The sequence below is a fragment of the Ambystoma mexicanum genome, chromosome 4q (assembly GCF_040938575.1).
Source record: "Ambystoma mexicanum isolate Mex_15411 chromosome 4q, UKY_AmexF1_1, whole genome shotgun sequence".
Classification (NCBI taxonomy): Eukaryota; Metazoa; Chordata; class Amphibia; order Caudata; family Ambystomatidae; genus Ambystoma; species Ambystoma mexicanum.
The window spans coordinates 1,160,758,037-1,160,776,941 of record NC_090928.1 but is presented as its reverse complement, the minus strand read 5'-3'; the positions used below and the strand labels follow the sequence as shown (position 1 = coordinate 1,160,776,941).

At 41.5% G+C, this 18,905-nt stretch overlaps 1 protein-coding gene across 6 annotated transcripts in view; it reads right to left on the bottom strand.

Moving 5' to 3' along the window:
• Positions 1-18,905, bottom strand: part of LRFN2 (leucine rich repeat and fibronectin type III domain containing 2) — a 2,062,896-nt gene that overhangs the window by 624,909 nt on the left and 1,419,082 nt on the right. For all 6 annotated transcript variants that reach the window (XM_069608743.1, XM_069608745.1, XM_069608741.1 and 3 more), the window contains one exon: positions 5,584-5,766. The gene's annotated coding sequence lies outside the window, so the exon portion shown is untranslated. The remainder of the gene's footprint in view (positions 1-5,583; positions 5,767-18,905) is intronic.

Sequence of the window (18,905 nt, the reverse complement as noted above, 5' to 3'; positions counted from 1 at the left end):
GCAGGATAGGAACAGAAGCTCTTCAGTCTTGGTTCCTGATCCTCGTTGATGTCCCCTGAAGCTCCCTGGAAAGCACCTGCTTGCCATTGCCTGCTGGAAGGAATGGCGCGACACACTCCTCATCTGGTTACTGTTGCTGCTCTGTCATCATGTGGGTTTCGTAGGACGGTGCGCCTCGGAGGGGACCCGCCTTGGAATTTGCATCCGGGGGATTCATGTGGCCCGTGGATAAAGTGGCTGGATTTCTTTGTTCTTCTTGGCCCCAGGCTTGTTGGGTTACTCCACAGAGCAGAGGATGCTACAGGCACAGGTGTTATGGGTGGGTCCGAGACATGGAGGCAGCAGTACACTGGATCGGGATGGGAGGCATGCGCATATGGCAGGTGTGGAGCATCCTGACAGAGCACAAGGCTAAGCTTTGACTACCCGAGCCGGATTTTGTGATACTTCACATTGGGGGGAATGACTTGGTGCCAATGAGGAGGAAAAAACTACAACTGGCATTGGTCTCCCTGTACGGGTGGTTGGATAACTTTAGCCCCTAACCCTTATTGCATACAGGTGTTGCCAGTTGTGATTGCTTCTTCTACCCTGCTCCCCCCTCATCTCTCCCAGCCTACTTCTGCATGAGTCTGTCCTGATACATTCTGGTTTCACCATCACTGTCTTCAGTCCAATGCTGGATTTGACTTTTATGGACTTCATTGATTCACAGTACGTCACCCTTTCTCAACTCTCATGCTGGACTTCCTTTGCATCTTGTACTCATGGTGGCCCTGAATCATGCTGTTCCCATCTTCATCTTGTATCCTGGCTTGCAACATTATGTGTTACTACTGACTTTTGCAATTGTATTTGCTCTCCCCTCTTGCTTCTCCAGTTGTCTGCTTACTTTCTGTTCTCTCCTCCTCTCCCTTTCTCCCTTTTCCCATCTCCTCCCCTCCTACCATTACTTTCTTCTATGCACTTACTCTATCAGAATTGTCCATGGACCTAGTATGATAGCAACCTCGTCTGTCTCATCCCCCTCCCCCTTAGTCGCCCCTCCCCTCCATCCCTATCTGAAATGTCATCAGATTGTTTTGTCCCTCCTCTCCCTTTCTGCACCCCTCACCTTTCCTTTTTCTCTGGCTCTACCAGAAATGTTGTCAGGCCTAGTGCAGTAGTCGCCTATCTGTTTCCACTCTCCCACTCCCTTCCTTATCTATGTCTTAACTTTTGCACTCTCTGAAATGTTGTCAGGCCGAGTATGGTAGTTAGATTCACATCCTTACTTTTCATGGCCTGTAAGAATGTCATTGTATTTTCCCTTGTCCCCTCCCTTGCCTTGAAGTGCTTTGAAACACATTGTGTATATGCGCTATATAAATAAACTATTATATCATATCATATTCTGGTCAGTGGGGTGGACACTGTCAAATGGCAGGACATAAACCTGGAAGATTGGACCACTTCTTTGATCTCGTTGTGAGGGCAGGTAACACCCACTGTCACATACAGCTTCACAGAGGCAGCTGTCCTGGGCCCATGGATCAAATGAGCACACGCATTCAAAAGGAGTAGGATCACACCAGGGTGCTGCATCTCTAAATGCCCTTATTCTAAGTGAGAAGGGAAGGGGGCGGGATGAGTGTAGGCAGGAGTGCTCTGGTCAATGAAAGGAAATGCCACCATCTTGTTTCTCTCTGTCTCTCTTTCCATGTCCTATCCCCCCGACTTCCTGGAGCAAAGCACTTTGAGAGTGACATCAGAAGGACAAAGTCCACTTCATCCAAGAGCAAGGTTTGGACAACTAAGGCAGGATAGCTTTTTTTTGCAATCACCTTGGGACTTTTTGCCTTTAAAAGAAGGGGTCTCTGAACCCTTCTTTAGATTCTCTCAGATCCTCTCGGATCCTCTCAGGACCGACCGCAGATTCGTTTAGGAAGAAATCACCGGACTTCCTTTAGGAAAGTTGTACTTTCCAAGCCCTCTGCCTGAGGTGAAGAATGAGATATCCCTTGAAGGTCTGTACCCTAACCATCACCCAGGCACATCGGGAGTGAGCTTTCCTGTGGACCAGGACCTACCATTCTGCATTGGAATCTCCTGAAGCTGGGAGAGCAGACCCTGAACAGAGCTAGCATGTCCTTCAGTCCCCCTGATTGGGGGTCACAGCAGTCGGAGAGCCAGACCAGCAGACGCTCTCCCTGTTCTACTGCTCAAAACTGGTTGCTCCAGGTTCATCGGACCTTGAACGAGAGAGAAGGTGCAGTGCTGGATGTTATGCTCCTCGACCAATTCACACTATAGCTTGCACTTAGAACCAGATCAACACTGCATCGTGCTCTAGCTAGGCCCATCTGCTTCAATGCCTGAATCGACAGCTCAATGCCATGATTATATCTGAATCACTGGTGAGTCACACAGCGACTGATCATATATTGTATTTCCGGCCAATAAATAATTTCTTGCAAGAAACCAATCGTGTTTGCTCTGCAGTTCTAATGCAACATGGGTTCGCAAAGCGTGCGGATGAAAAGTATGTGCAGTGCTGACCCACAGGGAGAAATATAGATTTAATTCAATAATATTCCCCCTATGACGTGTAGCCCAGCATGGCATTTCTTCAACACATTGGTCATTACGTTGGCATGGCATTTTTGTGGCATGAGTAAGACTTTGACTGAAAAGTTAAGTTTCATATCAACACCTAACCCTTATCATGTCCAACATTTACAATGGGTTTCATTATGGCTTTTAATTCAAATTCCACAGCTATAACGTGAAAGTATAAAAAAAATAAGGATTTGATACCCTCTGTTCATCGTTTTCTGATGCCATTACTGGTGAAAACCTATTGGAGACATACTGTATTGCAAATTGTCAGGGCATTATGGATAATTCCATTTATCGAAATTACATGTTTTCCCCAAGCAGGGCTATATGGCATAGCTGATTAAAGCAAATCATTTAAAGAATGAAAGTGCACGATTCTGGTCAGCAAAATATACGGGAAACGAAAGCAATGCATTTTGCTGAGCAATTGTTGTCATGTTGACTTTTCTTTGTAGCCATTTTGCAGACATTTTGCAGCTCTGGGAAAACAAAACAACTATTTGTGTGGACTTGATTTCAGATCAATATGCTGATCACATGCGTTCAATGTTGTGGAACTGGCACAATGCAGTGCACAATTTCACAAAATTGGTTAACACAACATTTCCACATCTCACACATTTCAAAATTCTACCCAATTCCTCTAAATCAGCTTCTTTAATATGGAGGTGGGAAACATCAGGCCTTGCTCCACTACATCAGTGTCAGCCGCCACACTATACGTTTGACTTGCAAACCTAGCCACTTATTTGCCGATGAATCCAAGTCACAAGATTGTTGTTGTCCCTTAAAACTACCAGTAAATCCGTATTTCAATGCATTAGGTGCTATCATTTCTATAGGGCGGAACACACTGTGGCTGAAAACATAAGTAGGATTTCAGCAACGTTTGAACAGTGTTATCTTATAAACGGGGGATTGCACAGGGGCAACGTGCTGGTCTTGGAAGCAAGACGATGCAGAGCAGGTTCGAATCCGAGATCCTCACTTGGAAACCGAGCTCAGGTATGTTACATTATAAAAAAATATATATTTTAGAAATGTTGGGTTCTACAGACCATAATACTTATAAAAAAAGTATAAATACCAAAAGTACAGCCTTTATTTACCCTATCCCAGCTCCCCCAAAGAGTTTGTGCAGCCCTTCCAGAGCCCATCATACAACGATTGTAAGGACTCCTGCGTGGTGCCTAAACTCAAGGAGGAGAATAGTTGGACAGGTTGCATGTATTTGTATTGCTCTCCTTTTCAAATCAGAATCTTTACATTTAAAATGTTCACTGTTTTCAAATTCAGACCCGCCCCCAATATTCAGAAATGTCACTCCAAGCCCAATCCTCTACCTCAGTTCACCCATGATCCATCCATATTATCAACAGGCATTGAGGGTGATTTTCCACCGCCATCTTCTTCGCATGTCAATGCATGCCTATGGAGCATGACTTGCCCTAGTTCTGGGACTGGATCCTGAGGTCAGAGGTGGGTGTGACGAGGCCAGTAGTATGGAGGGTCAGCCACCCACACTTTGGCAAGAGTTAGCGCAGGCCGCAGCGGACTGGACCAGTAAACCCCTTGCACACAATTAGACTGCTGCTGGAGTGGAGCACATGAGGAGCCGGTGCCCTGCCTCTAGGAACAGGAAATAAAGGTCACACATGCGAAGAGCAGAGAACCATAGGAGTCACAGGCCACTGATCGTCACAGTATTTGGGAATGCCTGCTTTTAGATTTCTCGTTTCTGAGATCATTTTTATTCAACATTAAAATTGTGCAGCGTGTTTTCCTTAGCAGGTGTTTTAGGAAAATCGGTTGTCTTGTGAACATGCTATTTGTCCTGAGCACTTTTTAGAATTGGGAAAGACATCAAAAATGTAAATATACACATTTCTATCAATTTACATTCACTTCCTGTGATGTCGTTTCCCACTGCATACGTCAGAGTCCCCACACTTGTTTTTATAAGACTCAAACCGGTAACCACCAACAAATGGGACCCATCAGGTTGAACTGCTAAGGTCAGTTAGTGTCCAATATCAAATCAGTTTTAAATATTGGAAGAAACAGATCGTCAATAAATACAAAAACAAATAGGTCGTCCTACACTCGATCACCACAGCAGTCACTCAAAGAGCTTTGATCCATGGTCGATAGGGGAGGAACAGAGCGAGAGCAATCATGAAGCTTCACTGGTACACCATGGATTATTCTTACCCTGAATACAAACATCCAGTGTAACGCCTTCTGACTCTGCAAGAAGGGTCGCAGTCCCCCCATCAACATATCATAGTTCTTGACTTGGCTACTCTCCTCTAGGACCAGTTGACAAAGCAAGACTTTTCCAATAAGACCTTTAGCTCATTTGATCGACCATCCTTTCATTTCCTCGCCTGATCAATCATTATTAATGATCCAAATTCCACAACACACTAAAAAACTTTATTTTGCAATTAATAGATGGCGCATGTATTTTGTGATGCATTTCATCTAAATTGATTGGTTGTTGACGCGGGAGTTGCCAACTTTAATCCCAGCATCTCCAGAAGCCTATGAAGTGCTTCAGACCTTTTCTTCCAAACCATGCATTTCGCAAATTAATTGATTCAAAACTACAGTGGGGCACTTGTCTAATTAAACTCTTGGAGGAAAAATACGATTTGAAACCATGGTAATAATTACACGTTTTATTCACCAACATTTATCGGGCACCTCACACGAAATCGAAATGGATAAATAGAAAACACAGAGTGCTGTCGTGATACATGTATTTATTTATTTAGCATTTGTTAGTCGCCTATGCAGCAACATGGTGTTTCCAGGCGCCACAAGACAAAGTGGGAGGGAACAAGAGGAGTAAATAATAATGGCAACAAGCAGTAAAAGGCGCCTGCTCTGGCAAGTTAGCATGATGGCTCTCCTGCATGAAACACCATTTGCAGATGTGACATGTGAATATTAAAATGTCACGCCCAAATAAGGGCTTCTTACCTTTATTGACATCAGTATTTACATCACAATGGCCGCAGAGTCCAGAGCGCAACCTGCGACTGCCGCTTGTAGCGTGGGTAATTGCTGTCGTCATATAGTAGGTTGTCAGTCAAAACAGTTCATTGAGTGCAAATGCAGCATCTCACTACCTCAGAGCAACATCCACTTGTCAGGGAAGCATGTCTGGAAAAGAATGCCATAGGGTTCCATTAAAGATCAGGTGAGCTGTAATGCTTACAAGGACATTAGCACGTGATGTAACTTAATTGCATGGTGCTTTTGATAATAAGAGCAGTATGGATCAAACACGGTGTTGCTTCAAATGCAAAATTCTATTCTTGGAGCAACTTGGAAGCCATATTAAGAATGCTGCGTTATCTTCTGCCAAGTTTGGGTGCTTTCTCGTATTTTTGCCCCCTGGGAAGTTGCTCCTGACATATTGAGGATCCAATGCCGGGACGCAAGTGCTGAAGTGCTGAGGAGTTGCTTGAAAAGACAAACACTGGCAAAGTAAACATTTCTGGCTTTCTGAATGATGAGATTCTGGTTGCCTTATGAAGACCCGAAGGGTCGGACTGGTACAAGAAATAGGCCCGGTCACCCTCTAAAAAGTGGCCCTGCGCTTCACCTTCTAAAAAGGAAACATGACCTTTCACCTCTTGACAAAACAGGAAGTGGCATAAAATAGCATTGTTCCTGAGTACACTACAAAAAATATGGTGATGATTTCACTAATGTGATATACATTTCATACAAGAATAGATCACCATGTGTATCATTAATATCTGTGTGTGTAGATCCATATTGTCAAATTACTGTGAATCCAAGCAGACAGCAAGGCCAAATTATAATATGTTATTGTATAGCACTTCTGCTTAAGCTCTTTTCTATAGAACAACTCTGCAAACATTATCACCCAACCTGTGTTGGTACTCAATTATTGACCTAAGAAGTATGAAAGTCTTTTTGGAAAAAAAAGAAAAAGAAAAATAGAAAAATAAATATGTTTAAAAAAATAAAATAATTCCAAACCGGCCAAGGCGTGGCCATAAACCAGCACCCACTCCCCAGGTACGATTTTGTCCCAGCCACAGGGCGAAAGGCTGAGGGGCCAATCCAACCCTGAAGACTCCACAATTGCAAGGTGCTTAACACCCAGAGGTTTCTAAGTGCGGACCTGGGTATCGAACATGTGGTGCTCCGTGTAGTTTTACTTCCAAAGCAAGCGCGTTGCACCTGAGCTAGCAGCCAGGTGTCCTTTGCAATCTCATGAAGCCTTTCTTGCTATTCACTGCTGCTTTCTTCCAGACGAGAAAGACCACACGCTGCTTCAGCACCCAGCAGCTATGCAAAACGGTGCAAAAGGGAACACACAGCAAAACACTCATCCACTAGACTAGAACACATACATGGATTCTCTGTAATATTGATTGTGAGCTGTGGCTCAATGTTTTACGCACAAGGGAAACACTGAGCAGAAACATTATACAGTAGGAAAGTATGTCATTGCCAGATGTCTCAGACCAGTACAATATTGCACGCATAAACATAATGCTCCAGGGAGGGTTGCAGAAGATGCTTGACATCTTATACCACTACTCTAAAGAAAATAATCTAAGCATAAACATTAATATAACAAAGTGGATGGTATTTGGGGGCTCAAAAAGGCAAAAAGAACAAAGATCATATAGATGGAAGATTAATGCTAATACCCTTGAGGTAGTCGACACATACCCCTATTTGGGAGTACCTATTATTAACCTACCCCCCCAGTGAATTTTACTTTAAGATGATTGAAACTAAAGTTTTACAAAAAATGAATATCATGAAAAAATACATGACAACTAAAGGAGGATATTCCATCGAAGGCTACTTAGAAATGTATAAGAGATGCATGAATGAACTGGAATCCGTGGGAGTCTCAGAAATGGAAAATCTTGGTAAGCTAGAGGGTAAATTATGGAAATCCCTATTGGGACTCCCTAGATCGAACCCAATTGAAGCAATACGAAGTGAATTGGGGCTGGTTTCCCTTTAAACGCTTTGGAAAATACAGTGTTGTAAGCTTCACATGAAGATCATCTTGGGAGACAGGTAAGGAGCGAGCCTCTTAGGTCTCATTAGCAAAAATATGCACATGCAAGATACATTGAATACGTATATGACCAATTTGAATGGAGTTGGAAATTAATATGAAGATGTCCACTTCTATGGAAGAAATGAACTGTCTTACAAACATCTTAAAAAGAAAACTTTAACCATTCTTACCTTGCCAAAAGGAGCCGCTACTCAACCTATGCACTTCAAGGTATCAATCCCCTGACCCTAGGTATTATCTGTTTAAGACTGGAAACGGAAGCTTGATACGATTCATTGTTCTCCTTAGATTTAATATATTGCCATGCAAAGACTGTGTAGACATTGGAAAAGGGAGATAGAATCTATTAGACACATACTTACAGAATGTGAGAAATTGCAAGAATGGTACTTGAGAGGCTATGGCAATTTTGTATGTGATCTAGGTATGATTCTATCTGATCAGTTTTGGTCTGCCATATATATGGCAGAAAATATGGTCTATATTGGTGCCGCCTTTTATATTTGGAAGAGAGCAATCCCAAATAATGAAATTTATACAGAGGGGATGCCATATCTCAAAACATTTTAGAACCCCTATGGAGTAATGGAATCGATAAATTAATTTGAGGGGTTCTTTTTTTGTTGTTGAGACAATGTAACATAACTATCTGTAATATGAAATGCTTTATATAAACCTGTCAAGTATTTAATTTGTATCCATGCCATGTATTGTATGTTTTATTTTTTACATGTTCTCAATTTTAATGTAATATTATGCTATATAGTGTATAAGGTTTTAATTAACCAATTTGCACTTTACATTAATGTAAAAAAAAAACATTATGCTTCGGTGAATATGGAAGGGGTTAAAGCAAGGCAATCTCTTCATGATGGGGCAGTGAGGCATATGCATTGGAAGCCTTGCTATCATATGCTTTACCACCCACAGACAAGTTCAAATGAAAAAGTAACAACAAGAACAATATAGCACGCAGCATGTATATCTACTATAACAGCAACTGGAGACAATGCAGCACAAACGTGGGAAAAACATTTATAGATCAAGCGTCATGGGACAAAAAGAAACTCCTAAAACAAAATGTGAAACTCCCTCCCCGGCATACATGGTTGGGTGTAAGATAGCTGAGTGGGCTGAGAGCTTTCTGATGCAATCTGAGTGTGATCTGCAGTTCACAGGTTCAAATCTCGGTAAGTCCTACTCAGCCTTTCATCCTTCCGAGGTTGATAAATGAGTAACAACTTTGGTTGGGTAATAATGCATGGAAACATGTTCTCTGTATAGCGCTTTGTTGAAGCGTTATATATATAACAAATCATTATCCCAGTTGTACTAGCTTCTTAGAAATGGCAGACACTATAACCAAGCTTCCACCATGATGCACACTTTTTGCAACACAGCACAGCTTATTGACACTAGGGCCTCTGTGCATACTGGTACAAATGTTGAAAGGGAGCTAACACTCCATTTAGCTAGAAAAATGTTGGCATTACCATTTGCATAGGGAGTTTTAAAAAAGCTAGATAGAAAAAAAGAAAGATAGCAAACAAATTAATTGGCGCAATTGATCCAAGTGAGTGCTTTCTTTATGGAATACATGGCCGGACCTCCTCACACAATGGCCCTCATTAGGACCCTGGCGCTAAGGGGTTTGCGCCAGCGTTAGCTGCGCCGACCCCTTACCGCCAACTACGAGTTCCCATAGCGCCATGGTCATTTTTCCGCCCGCTTTTTGCGGGCGTAAAAATCCATGGCGCTATGGGACCTCGGTGTTAATTACGCCACCGTAGTGTACGGTGGCGTAATTAACACCTTCCCCACTCCCATTGAGCCCTATGGGGCCGAAATGGGAATGGGGAAGGGTAAATGGGTCAATGGGGACTTACCGCCCCGCCAACCTCGGAATGGGGCGGTAAGTCCGCCATCCGCCATGGCGTAAAGGGACTTTGCGCCATGGCGGAAAAGTCCGCCGATGGCGGAAAAAATCCGCCAGGGTCGTAATGAGGGCCAATGTCATTTCAAACATTATTACTAGCCAGCAGACATTCCTGCTCAGCACTAAGCCTTCTAATCTATCACTAGTATCACACCCACGCACCATCAACACTCTACAAGGACGAGCATTAGCATTAACATACATTTTAAAGGCTGATTTTAGGATTCTTACATTTACAGATACCAAAAACCAGATCCAAGAGAGCATGACTGTAAGAGCCATCCTTCCTAAAGCAACAAGAACCTTAGAGGATGCTCCTTTGATCTTCGACAAACAGTTCAATTTGCGTCCTTCACTTACAGATATGGTTCTAAGGTTGTCTAACTCTATCTAATAAAAATAAGTAGCACTGTAGGCTTGGGATCTGCTTCGACACAGGGGGGACTTATCTTTGTTGCCTGCATTCAAGCATGTAATCACATCAAGTGCAGTATCACGTGTAATAAGTAGTATTTACAGGGTTTGAAATTGCTGCGACCCAGAGCTTTTGACCTCCTTTGTGTTGTCTAGGAGAACCTGGTTAACTTGAAACCAACAGTTACCAGGAGCTACTTTTGGTTGCCTCGTTCGAATGGTGCCTTACAAACATACATACATGACATTAACTTTGAGTAATTGAGAATGTTAATGCAGATGGTTGCAGACATATTTAGTACACATTTAAACATAATGCAGTATACAGACTGGGGAAAGATTAAAGTTTGCATTCCTGTAGAAGTTACATTTGTGGTGTGCTCTGCACACCGTCCTAGTTCCCCAGCGGTAGGGAGCTCCTGCCCACTGGCAGATGTTTGATAATCACGCGCTAGTTCGGGCTCCTGATCATTGAATCTTAATTTTCAACCCTGCTGTAGACATTGGGAGTCTGACTAACTAAAGACCAGGACTAGCATAGAACACAGAAGTGTGCCCCTCAAATGGATTGACAAATCTGCCAGATTGTATTGCTGAAGCAGGTTAAGAAAGATTCAGGTGTCGGAAAGTAATACGCCAATACTTGGAATACTGTGTGTGAACTTAAAAGTAAAAACCAAAGCTCATCGAAAGTGTCTTCTGCTTGAGACACTGCCCAGTGACGATTCATGCTGCAGGAACCAATTTTCTAAGTGCTTGACTACTCAAGTCTGTCTGGGTCGTCTTGGCTTTGTTGCACAACATTCAGTTTTGCCCTCAAATCTGGTTAGCACCAGCTACTTCTTCATATGGCACATGTTAATAGAAGCACATACATATTATGGCATAGTTTTACATATATATATGTTTATATATGTATATATATATATATATATATATATATATATATATATATATATATATATATATATATATATATATATATATATATATATATATATATATATATATATATATATATATATATATAATAGGGCAGCGGTCGCAGCCTACAGAAAAGGAGAGTTGGAAACCCAAAGCAATTTGGTCGAAATTGTGAAGACAACTAGGTACGCCTGGGCCCCTCAGACAGCACATTTTGGGTTAAAAAATAAAATAAGTTACTAAGAAAACAACAACAACAAATGTTCCGTTTCAGCCTACTTTCCATTCATTTTCCAATAGACAAAAAAGGTAAATGTTTGCAGGACCACACAGCACAAACCACTGGATGGATTTCGACCATGTGTGACACATCTTGGGTACAAAGCATTGATTTGCTGCCCTTATGTGGTTTGGGGTTATTCCGCCTAGTACTTTTTAAAAATATTTGATGGCTTTCTCTGAAAATTGCCAAGAAACCGGTTATTCATAAATGAAACATAATTCATCTTTGTTTTTCTTCTCAATGTTAGAGATTACGGTGGCTATAACCTCGGTTAACCGAAACAAAAAAATTAGGAAAATGTAATTTCCAGGTAAAAAAAAACAGGAAAATGACTTACGGGTAGTGTTTGGGGCCGGTAATAGGACACTGCATTAAATTTGGGAGTTGGAGTAGGTGTAGGGACTCATTTTGCAACACAAACCTTTTCTGTAACCTCGGCTACAGGACAGAGTAGCCACGGCTACCCACCATCTCAACTGAAACTGTGTCACAGAAACAACAAGTGTGGTGGAGGGAATGGGAGAGGGCAGGGGAGGTGAGGAGGCCTTTGGGAGAGTGGGGGGAGCTGGCACAGATGTGAGGGCACTTTGTGAGGGTCTGGAAGGACAGGGAACCATTTTCTTTACAGTTTTTCCCAGTAACTGTAGGCATGAAGACTACACAATAATAACCAAGGGTATTTGTAGTACATAGTCACAGTTGTAGAAAAAAAAGTGAAATATATATATATATATATATATATATATATATATATATATATATATATATATATATATATATATATATTTGTACAGCTACAGTGATGTCAGGGATGAAAAATGAATGGCCACGGCCAAAGCCAGTGACACAATAGGCATCCAGGACTTCCAACCATGCAGTAAGTGGGAACCACCCTGCTTAGTTTCAAAGAAAGGAAAGGGCCGAAGGTCATGTCTAGTGGCCTGGTAGTGTTCTAAAATGGACTGTGGGCACAGCCGAAGGCCACGGCTAGTGACCAGGTAGTGATTTATAAACTATAGCGGACACAACCGAAGGCCATGTCTAGTGGTCTGGTAGTTTTCTAAAATGAACAGTGAGCACGGTTGAAGGCCATTGCAAGTGGTAGGGAATAATGAAATACTTGAAATTAAATGAAAAAACATTAGATACTGATCAGTTAAGGTAAACAAAATTCAGCTAAATCCACCTTAACTTCATGCCCCCTGTTATGCAGCCTATAACCACAATGATGACATCAGAGATGTCTTCACTGATGACATCACTGGTGACATCAGCTCTCCACTCACCAGTGGCCAGAGTAGAACTCCTGCACACGAACACAGTGTTCTTCTGATCTATGGATGGCCCTTCAATCGCAGACCATGTCCTTGGAATGCTGGTGCTGTCTTTATGCTGGACTCTATGCTTTTCTCCCTGAGCTGTTTCACTCAATGTACTCAATGTTATGAACTATTCTAAAATGGTAAAATCACATTGTTTTATTGTAAGATATATTTGCTCATGTATCATTTTCTAAATGACATTAGAAGTGGTTTAAAACAAGAAAAACTATCTATTAGGGTATATTTTAAGATTTCCAACATGGTTATTGAAAGAAAAGTGATTACATTTCTAAATTTATATATGGAGAGAAAATAAATGAAGTTTTAAAATTCAAAATGTGCTTGAAAACCTCTACATAGATGTATATTTCTTTCTGTGTGTCTTTGTAAGTGATTAACATGTTAACATTTAAATAAAATGCATACTGTACAAAGTAACAGTAATCTTTAAATATTATCACATTTTTTAGTAGATTGACTTTTGTCTATTTGTGTATGTCATAGATGATGTCATCCGTGATATCATCTTCAATGTTATCATTGTGGTCATAGGCTGTGGAACAGGTGGTGTAAAGTTGTGGTGGCTTTGGCTGAATTTCAGCGGTTTTGTTACATGACAATCTCACCATAGTGTCCTGCAACTAAAGTTCATGGCACACCTTAACATACCTGCAACAAAAGTGTGTTTCCTTGAATTTCAAGCGTTTTGATATTCCATAGATTCTTTTCACATATGGCCTACGGTCGTGCCCTCTGTACATTTTCGAACACTACCATACCACCAGACCACTAGCCATGGCCTTCAGGCAAAACATTGGTGTCTGAATGCAATACTTTCGAGGACTGACAGTAGCATGGTTTAAACAAAAATGATGCAGATGTTGTGTGTTTTCTTAGCGTGTTATGTTGAAGTCTGTGGACTGTCTCCCATCCATGATATGATATATGATATGATATGTTATTTATAATGTGCACCAACCGGGACCAACCCTTCTTAGCTTCAAAGTGAGTAAGGTGCCCGACAGCTCAGGTCATATTGCTCTAAGTGATCTTGTAACTTGGGGTCACTTATTAGCAACATTGCCTGAGGTGGCTGGCCCCCTCTTTGCTTTGAAACTAAGCTGGGTTTGTCATGGTTACTGAGTGGATGGGAGACCAGAATCACAAGTGATTTTTATTACCCAATGTCAATGTAGCTGTAAAAATATCTATTTTTTTATTATCTATAAAATATTGCAGGCTTTGAGAACTTACAATCTTTTTAGATAATTTGCAGTGCTATTACATTATTTGCCAAGGATCACCCTCTTTGATTGAGCAGCGTACTACAAGCCCCTTGTTTTATGTCAGGTCTCTTGGTAAATGTTGTGATACATCGTATGATCCTAATGAATGGCATTTAAGCAGCATGGGAAAGGGAAAAAAATGACTAGCTGCTTGAATGACATATGCCTAAGTACTTTTGCCACATAAGTGAAAATCAAAAGCTTGCACCCATGAATATAGGATCAGTAAGTGAACACATATCTTTTTTATCTGTTTATATTTTTAAAGATACATACATACATGCATACACCTTTGAAAGTGAAATATACAACTGTTCAATTGACCTTCCCTTTAGAAGAAAGTGGGCAAGACAAAATAGCATTGGACTTTTAAAAAAAGTAACGAACACCAGAAAACAACCTGAGAGAGGAAATGTTCCAATACATATGCTAGCAATGTATAAAAAGTGCTTTCCTTTAAAACCCAGCAATCTGTTGTGAAATATACCCTGGAAAAGAAAATCCCAGTATGAAACAAGTGTTTGTGGTCTTGTGGGTAAGCATTTGGACTGGGAACATGATAACCTGAGTACAATCCTGGTAGCCAAATACTTGAGCAAGATTGACAACCTCAAAAAATACCCACAGGGTTGCGTCGGCCCTCTGAAAAAAGTTACGCTCTTCACCCACACATTTCCTTCACTTGTGCCCTGAAAAGCAGCCACATGCAGGGAAGAATAACTGCACCAGCGTCCAGAATTACAAAATCTATTGCCACATCGTGGGGCAAATAATCATGACTTACTTGCCCTTGCATCATTTCCCCACCTCAATCGCATGTCTGACTTTCAATAATACTCTATTTTATAAAGCTAACTTGAAAAGTACACATTCCATAGTGTCACTCAAACATATATATCCTTATATAACTATGTTAGGCAATAAATGTACACTTATTCCCTCCATCTTGACTGGGAAACTTCAAATACCAGAATGCAATTCAGCAAAAGGCAACAAAATTGCCTCTAAGTGCAATACTTTAATTGACTGACTTTAGAGTGTTTGACAAAAACAAAAATAATGCGGATCCCGTGTGTTTTCTTAGTGTGCTATGAAATATTTAAAACTAAGAAAAAACACACAGCATCCAGCACTGGGGAGTGTTTCCCATCCATGCAGTAACTGGGAGCAACCCTGCTTAACTTCAAAGTGAGGAAAACGCCTGCCCCTTCAGGCCATGTTGCTCTGCATGGTATTTTGACTTTGTTCATTTACTAGGTAACATGGCCTGAAGGTGCCCGCTGCTTCCTTCCTTTGAAGCTAAGCAGTGTCATTCCTGGTTACTTCATGGATAGGAGTCACAGATGCCTACTGAGCCAGTGATTTTTCATCCGGGATGTAGCTGTATAAATATCTTTTTTTATTTTCTATAGCAGCGGGTACAGGACTACAGATAACCTCGGCTTCTGCTACCCACAGTCATTTTAAGTAAGAACTAAAGGCAGCCACGGCTATCTGTAGTTTGTATAGATGCGAATATTGGAAAAACAGTCAGTCAAAATGCTTTCTTGCCCCCCCAGGCCCTCACCAAGTGCCCCATCATCTGTGCCAGCTCCCCAATTCCCCAGATGGCCTTCTCACCTCCCCTGCACTCTCTCGTTCCTCCCACAACACACGCTGTTTCTGTGACGCAGTTTGCTTTGAGATGTCAGCTATTTGCGGATATAGCCAAGGTTACTGAAAAGCTTTGTGTTGCAAACTCAATCCCTAGATCCACTCCAACTCCCACATTTCTGTTGGTGTCCTCTAGTAACCCCCCCTTCTATAGATATGGCATTTGCATTTTGTTTACCTGCAAATAGCTTTTTCCCCAGTGTGTCTTTTTCCGATACCCTAGACTATATGCATGGCTATCTCTCGTATTGAGAAGAAAAAAAAGATGGCAGCCGTTTCATTTCTAAAAAACCTTGGTTTTGTCAATTTACCTGAGATTTAGATACTTTTGAGAAGACAGAACCCCCTTCTCTGTCAAATATTTAGAAAACTACTGCACGGAATAACCACAAAAAGGCCTCTTTTAAACGGGTTGTGCCCAAGTTGTTTGGGACCTGGTCAAAATCTGTCCTGCGGTTTGGGCTGTGCGGTATGGCAAATATTGACCTTATTTATCTAATGAAAAATGAATGGGAAGTAGGTTGCATATGTTTTTCTTTTTTTCTTTTCTTGATAACTTCTCTATTCTCTAACTTCAACACTTCTGCCAAATACATCACACAAGTCAAAACTTATTAACAATAGAATTTGTTAAGGTTTCTTTGGGAGTTCAACTCACCATAACTTTAGTGCGGCGACTGACGGCCTATAATATATAAACCCCAAAACCTGGGTCCATATATTAAAAGGTTCAGACATAGAGCATCATCAGCCATGCTGGACAAACTCATAAAACATTCCTATAACCTGACACCTCCTGACAGGGGGTGCTAGAAACAAGAACATTACAATTAAACCAGAAGACAAAAGGAGGCACAGTTGTCATAATGAACACCTGTGACGGTGTGCAGGAGGCACACAGGCAACTTTCTGACATGAGATATTACAAGAAGCTGCAGGAAGACCCAGACAAACAAAATAAAAGAACTCAACAAGGTTCATCAAGAAACTCCCAAATGACTTTCAGGAATACATTCAGGGCCTAGTACCAGATAACCCAATACCTGGCACTTTCTACATGCTCTCCAAAATACAAAAAGAAAACCACCCTGATGCCCAATCATCTCTGGCTCAGGCACACTGACTGAGAACATCTCTGGCTGGGTCAAGAACATCTTGAAGCCACTAGTAAGGAGGACACCCAGCTACATCCAAGACATCACTGATCTTCTCAACAAACTGGACTATATAGGCCCCCTCCTAAGGGATACATTACTGAATACCAGATATGTGGAGTCACTGTACACAAACATTCCCCACATTGTTGGCACTAAGGCATGTACGAATGTTCATGGAAATCAAAACTCACTTGCTGGCATGATAGGCAAGTGCATGGTATTCATCTTGACCCACAACTATTTTACATTTGGTACTGAACTTATCTCCAAATAATGTGGATGGCTTTGGGTACTCAAATGTCTCAGCAGTATACAAATATTTCATGGCATGATTAGAGACAGATTTGCCTGGCACCTCTGCCTGCAGACCTTTGATATGCCTGTACTACATCGATGACATCCTGCTGATGTGGGCTGGTGGGGAAAAGGACCTCCTTAACGTCAACAGAATATTTAATGACTTCCACACAACAATGAACCTCAAACTCTCCTACTCTCCTGACAAAGAATATTTCCTCGACACCACCCTAACAATAATAGATGGCCAGCTTCAGACCATAGTATATTACAGACCAACCGACCATGCAAGCTACTTAAAAAGTGACAGCTCCCACTCAGTGCACACAAAACATACAACAAAATTCAGCCATGCATAACGATACACAAGAATATGCTCAGACAGAAGGGACCAGGATAAAAATATAAGAACTTTGAGATCAGACTTAATAAACTGTGGAAACAACCACACATTCATGGACAGACAGGTTCACAAGGCAACACAAAACCCCCAGAACAACCTCTTTGAATACAGAGCAAAAGCGACACAAACCCGGGTGCCACTGGTAGTTACATACAATACAGAGTTGAAAGCCCACTGCAAGATTGCTAAGGATCTCCAACCCATCCTACAAAGAGATGAGCATCTGAGAGAAGTTGACCCTGAAATGTCCTTCCTTGCTTTCAGACAACCAGCTAATCCAAAGGGAATACTTGTCAGAAGCAAACTACACATACAAATAGCACAGATTATGGAACCGTGCCTTGCAGAAGAAAAATATGCCTAATCTGCCCACAATCACAATACATCACACGGGGCAGGACTACAAGATTATGGGGCATTTTACATGTCCATCCAGCAATAGTATTTACTTTATTATGTGCATGAAATTCCCGGCTGTGGCTACTATGTTAGGGAAACTAGCCAGCCTCTACATAAACCCACTAACCTCCATCATCACAGTGTCAATCGATGCACAAACTAGAGTGCAGTTGGTGAGCATTTTTCAGAAGCTAATCATAACCTTAATGATCTCAATGGATGTGCTCTCAATGGAATGTCCTCAACTGAATGTCGGCATATTGCATGATCACAGATAGTACGTTGCGCTCCGGGCCTGTTTGGGGTCATGTCTAGGTCCTATGTGACCTCCTCCAAGAGGGTGTTGAGATAGTCACATGGTATAAGGAATGTATGGGCAAGAATATATCTCTATTTTTGCATGAATTCAACCGAGATGTATTGACTCTTGAATACACAAAGGGTTTGTCACTCAAGGATGAGTAGGCTGTACATTTGCACTAGTGCTAATATGCAAAAGTGCATTTGTCATGCGGCAAAGGTTGTTAAATTGGAATAGTAATATTGAAAACGGATGCGCTGTAATCAATTGTTTGAATCTGGTGATACAAATGCCAATAAAAACATTTAAAAATAAATAAAAACTATGCCTCCAATTCCTTTTGCGCTATGACAAATACTTGTTTTTAAACGTATTCAGAAGTGTGTGCAAAGGTGCCATTTGTGCTTTTAGTGGATCTGCCTTGAGATGAACTGCATGTTGATAGACGTTAGGTCCATACATAAAGGATGCTGCATATTAAATCCACTCATGATAGTGCTGCTCTTAGTTGCAGGGTGCACTAATGGCCCCATAGATGCTGGAACCATTCCATCCATGCTTGAGACCCTCTTTAATGAGGTCACATAGGACCCTGCCATGATCTCAAACGGGCCTGTTTTGCAATGTGTACTGTCTGTGACCACACAGTAGGCCAACATTCCATTGAAGACATTCCATTGAGAGCATGTCTTTGACAAATGTTAATCTGTGGAAAGCTGTGCTCTCACGCTGCCCTGCAAGATGTGTGGCGATAGGTGTATGTTGGTTACGCTACCCAAAACTATAGTGGGGGGCAGGTCCAAAGTACAGCACCTCATGACAGCCCAATACCCAAACTTGCACAACTTT